This window comes from Macrotis lagotis, chromosome 1, assembly GCF_037893015.1.
Source record: "Macrotis lagotis isolate mMagLag1 chromosome 1, bilby.v1.9.chrom.fasta, whole genome shotgun sequence".
NCBI lineage: Eukaryota > Metazoa > Chordata > Mammalia > Peramelemorphia > Peramelidae > Macrotis > Macrotis lagotis.
In genome coordinates, this window is record NC_133658.1 from 862,831,134 (window position 1) to 862,836,407 (window position 5,274).

The following is a 5,274-nucleotide window of genomic DNA, read 5'->3' on the forward strand; positions in this document are numbered from 1 at the left end:
CCTGATTTAAGTTTCAATATCAAATTTGTATCATTGAAAGAATTTGGTAAGATCCCTTCTTTTCCTATTTTTTCAAGTAATTTTTGTCATACTGGAATTATTATTATTACTTAAATGTTTGATAGAATTTGCCTGTAAATCTATCTTGTCCTTGGATTTTCTTTGGTACTTTAGTTACTATTCAATTTCTTTTTTTTGAGATTGAGTTATTTAAGTCTTCTTTTTTTTTTGGTTCTAGGAATTATATACTTTTGTAAATATTCATCCATTTCATTGAGATTGTCAATTTTGTTGGCATATAAAATTGGGCAAAATAGTTTCTAATAAATTCCCTAACTTGACCTTCATTTTTTTGTTTTGTGAATTAACCTTTTTTCATTATTCATACTGGTAATTTAGTTTTCTACTTTTTCCCCCCATGCAGTCATATAAGCTAATGATTTGAGATTCAAAGAAGAAATGCAGTCCCTGCTCTACAACTCACCGACCAGTGAAGCTGGCGGATGGTATCCAAAAGGACTTATCTGCATACAAGATATCTATAGTATAAATGGGAGGCAATCACTGATAAATTGAAAAAACTTTGGACTTACAGAATATATCATATTACCTAATACTCTTAGATTTCTTAGGAAACTCCCATTTGGTTCTAATCACTGTCTAGTTTTGATCCTGAACTGGAGAATAGTAATGTCTAATTAACTTAATCAATTAGTTAGTCAACAAACACCTATTGTGCAAAAGTGGTCTGACTTTGAGCCAGACTCTGAGTTAGGCCCCAGGGAAATACAGGCAAAATGAAACAATCCTTTTCTACATCCTATCAAAGAATACAACATCCATACATATAATTATATACAAAACATTTGTGTGTGTGTGTGTGTGTGTGTGTGTGTGTGTGTGTGTGTGTGTGTGTGTGTGTAAAGTAAATTTAAAAATTTTAAGGAAGGAGGAGTCAATGGCAACTTGGCTTGTGGAGATAGAACCCAGGAATGAACATCATGATGTAGATAATTGTAAGTCATCTTTGTTTTTTATTTTTTGTGGGGAGAGGGGTACCTTTTATTTTTTCTATCTCTAGTACTCACTATTGTGCCTGGCCCATAGTAGCCACTTAATAAGTGCTTGCTAATTGATTGAGCTTAGGATAGAGCCAACACTTGAGTTGATAGAAAACTCTAGAACCAAGATCCATGTCTTTGCTATATTTTGCATTTCCAATACCTGGATAGTGTCCTGTACACAACACTGGCAGAAAGGACAGTCATTCCAAAGGCGTGGAGAAAGAAAAGGGAGCCTTCTATGTGAGTAATAGTAATTAGGAAAGTATGTTTACATCATAGATTAGAAAGATAGGAAATGAAATTTAAATGCTAAATAGTTGGATTTATATTATAGGTAATATAAGTTAGTATGAATATAATATCAAATGATGTTATATAATAATGCAATATAATAATATAACTTTAATTACAGTAATAGGGGGCCATTGGAATTAATGGAGCAGGGGAGTAACATGATCAGACATAATGCATGTTTGTCCAATTGAATTCAATTTTTCTTACTCATAATATGTAATTAAATTAAATAGGAGGCTACAGACTTTACAAAAGTTGTCAAAATGATAACAGCTAGGTGGTGAAGTGGATAGAATACCAGCCCTGGGGTCAGGAGGACCTGAATTCAAATTTGACCTCAGATACTTCACACTTAACTAGCTGTGAGATCTTGGGCAAGTGACTTAACCTTGATTGCCTCCTTTCCAGGCTCACCTCCAAGTCTCCTGATTCATATCTGACCAATGGATCCAGATGGCTCTGGAGGAGAAAGTAAGGCTGGTGACTAGTGCAACTCCTCCCTGACCTCCTTCAAGATCAGAGGACAAAGGGGCAGCTAGGTCGCACAGTGGATAGAGCACCCGCCCTGGAGTCAGGAGTACCTGGGTTCAAATCTGGTCTCAGACACTTACGAATTACCTAGCTATGTGGCCTTGGGCAAGCCACTTAACCCCATTGCCTTGCAAACACCTTAAAAAAAAAGATCAAATCATCATCATCATATCAATATGACCCAAAGTGCACTGTGCTCATTTTTTTTTTTTTTTTTTTAGTTTTCACCTGGAGAAGAAATAATATTTTTCTATTTTACCTTTCAGTAAAAAGGCGACATCCACTATTCCTCTCCAAGTTCTCATTTAGGGCTATGAACTAGACTTGTGATTTCAGGATTATTGGTTACTCTGAGGTAAGTAGACTCCCTCTACTAAAGTAGTTTAGAATTGTTCAGGACAGAAAAAGGTAAAGTGACTTTCTCAGGGTCACACAATTAGTATAACCAAAACCATGCTCCCTCCTGCCAGGACTTGAAATGGTCTGACTCCAAGGCTAACCCACTACCAATACAAGCAGCCTTTATTTATAAATATCACTTAATCTTCACAAGAGCCCTGTGATCTAAGAATGGTTTATAACTATGTAAGAAATTTTCTCTGATGGAATTTAAATTCCTTGAGGGCAGGGCTCTATTTGTTTTATTTTGCACAATTAACCCTAAGCATTTAACACAAAATGCTTGTCAATTGAGTTATTATTTTTTTTTTTTTTTTTGGCAAGGCAATGGGGTTAAAGTGACTTCCCCGAGGTCACACAGCTAGGTAATTATGAAGTGTCTGAAGTCACTTTTGAACTCAGGTCCTCCTGACTCCAGGGCTGATGCTCTAGCCATTGCACCACTTAGCTGCCCCCTTGTCAATTGATTTAAATGATTCTAGTTCTGCTTATTTCATTCTGCATATATCTTCCTAGGTTTCTTTATATTTTTCATGCTCATCATTTCCTACCATGCAATAATATTCCATTTATATATTCTATTTGTTTAATCATTCCCCAATCAATGGACACCTAGTCTATTCTGTCTTTGCTACCACAAAAAGTGCTTCTATGATTATTTTGCAATATATTGAATATTTCTTTGTCTTTGACCTACTTGGGATTATGTTTGCCATTGCAGGATTATTGGTTCAAAGGGTATGAACAATTCAAGTACTTATCTCTATAACTAAATTGTTTTCCAAGAATGGCCAGGCCAAATCACCCCTCTGTCCATAGAGCCTCCATGTGCCTGCCTTTCCAGAATCCCCCCAAAATGCCTTATTTCTTTTTCTGAAGCAGGTCTTAAGAGTCAGAAAAACCAGGCTAGCTGGGTAACTCTGAACATGTCTTAATCCGTTTCCTCATTTATAGATGAGGAAGTGGATGCTAATAATAGCATCAGCATTGATTTCACAGTAGATGAAGTTGCATGCACAATATGAATACAGACCTCAAAGGATCTTGGTGAACTCAACTAATCAACTAGAGCGGACCTGAAGCACAATCACACAATTGTCCAGACATTACATGATGAGGAACAAATGAGTTAACTTCTGTAAAGCCCTTTGGAAACCTTAAAGAGCTATGCAAATGCTGGTTATTTTTAAAAATTATCTTTGACAATATATTAGCTATAAGGTGAAACCTCACAGAAATTTTTTTATTTTTCTAGTAATGTTATAGGTATGGGGATACTAATAATGATGTTAACATAAAAGACCTTTCATGGGCCAACAATCAATAATATGTCCATATAGATACTCAACAAATGGTCGAGTCATGTGGACTTGTTGGTAGAAATGGAAGTTTATGGGGATAATTCAGTTAGGTCATTACCCCAAGAAATTACAGAAATGTTATTCTTAAGGAGTTTGGACTTAGAAATCAATGTAGATTATGCAAGGTGGAACTGTGCTGCACAAGAGATCATTGCAAATGCAAATATTTAGCTTCTGCTAGGTACCTAGCAACACATGTTGATCTGGTGGCTAGAATTATCCATGAGGAGCTCACTACTTCTTATGGACTGAGATGTTCACCTATGAACCTGGTAAACTCAATCAACTGGAATTGACCTGGAGCATGATCACAAACTTTATTATTACTCCAAATTGCCCAGTTATAACAGTGACATGAATAGTTCAAATAAAACTTAAAAAATTTTTATTAATGTTTTTGTTGCCAAAATTTCTTCCACTATTTTCCCTCTATTCCCCTTTGGTAGAATTACCTAATTAAAGAATATTTTTTTTTTTAGGGTTTTGCAAGGCAATGGGGTTAAGTGGCTTGACCAAGGCCACACAGCTAGGTAACTATTAAGTGTCTAAGGCCAGATTTGAACTCAGGTACTCCTGACTCCAGGGCCAGTGCTCTATCCACTGTGCCATCTAGCCACCCCAATAAAGAATATTTTAAAAAAAGAAAATGAGAAAAAAATAATCAGCAAAACTAATAAATACAATGAAAAATATGTAGTATTCCACACCCAAAGTCCACCTTTACAAAGGAGGGATGTTTCCATTAGTGGTTATGAAACATTTCTAATGTTGATTTGCATGCAAGAAATGATGCAAAATATATTATTCAGTGGAATAGGTGATCAGAAGGGTCCTATAAGGATGACAGATAGACAGCCTATGGCATATCCAAACAATGCCAAAAGATACTCCAAAAGGCCACCAACAGAGGGTATGGGAAATGACATGAGTCAAATCACCCAGGACGAAGGATTGGATTATTGATGTTATTGTTCAGTTGTTTAGATGTTAGAGGGATCCCTATAGTGTTTTTTTTTTTTTAATATTTCATTTGATACAACCCTAGAGTAAAGAAGCTATCAGTTACCTACTTTTACATTTAAGGCTCAGGGATGTAGAGGGAATAATTATCAGAGGTCCTATCTCAAACCAGGTCTCTCCTGTTTCATAAATCTGTGTGTTGCCTCCCAGAGGCCCCACAGGGAGTGGAGAACAAGGAAGTTCCAACAGTTCAGTGAGGATTTCAGGTGGCATCATTCTTGGCTTGGACATGAGTTAGATGTCCCAGGAGAGAACCATAGGATCCAGGGCAGAGAGGACACCAACTCTGAGAATGGAAGATAAGCAGTAAGGAGTCACATAGCTAATTGCCTGCCACCTTGCCCAGCCAACCTCTCTGACTCCCTTTAGGGGAAGCCAAATAGGATCAGTGATGCTGGTCCCATTGCCAAAAAGGAATTTGACAAGGGGCCTGATTACTACTCTGCTATCAGCTTTCCAGAATAGAGATGGGAATCTTGTAGTTGCCTTCTGCATCATGCCAACCCTGATCCCACTAGGAATCATGCCAGCCAGATCTTAGTGGAAGAACAAGCCCCCCCCCCAAATGAAATACAACAATTAAAAACCAAACAAAACCAAAAGAA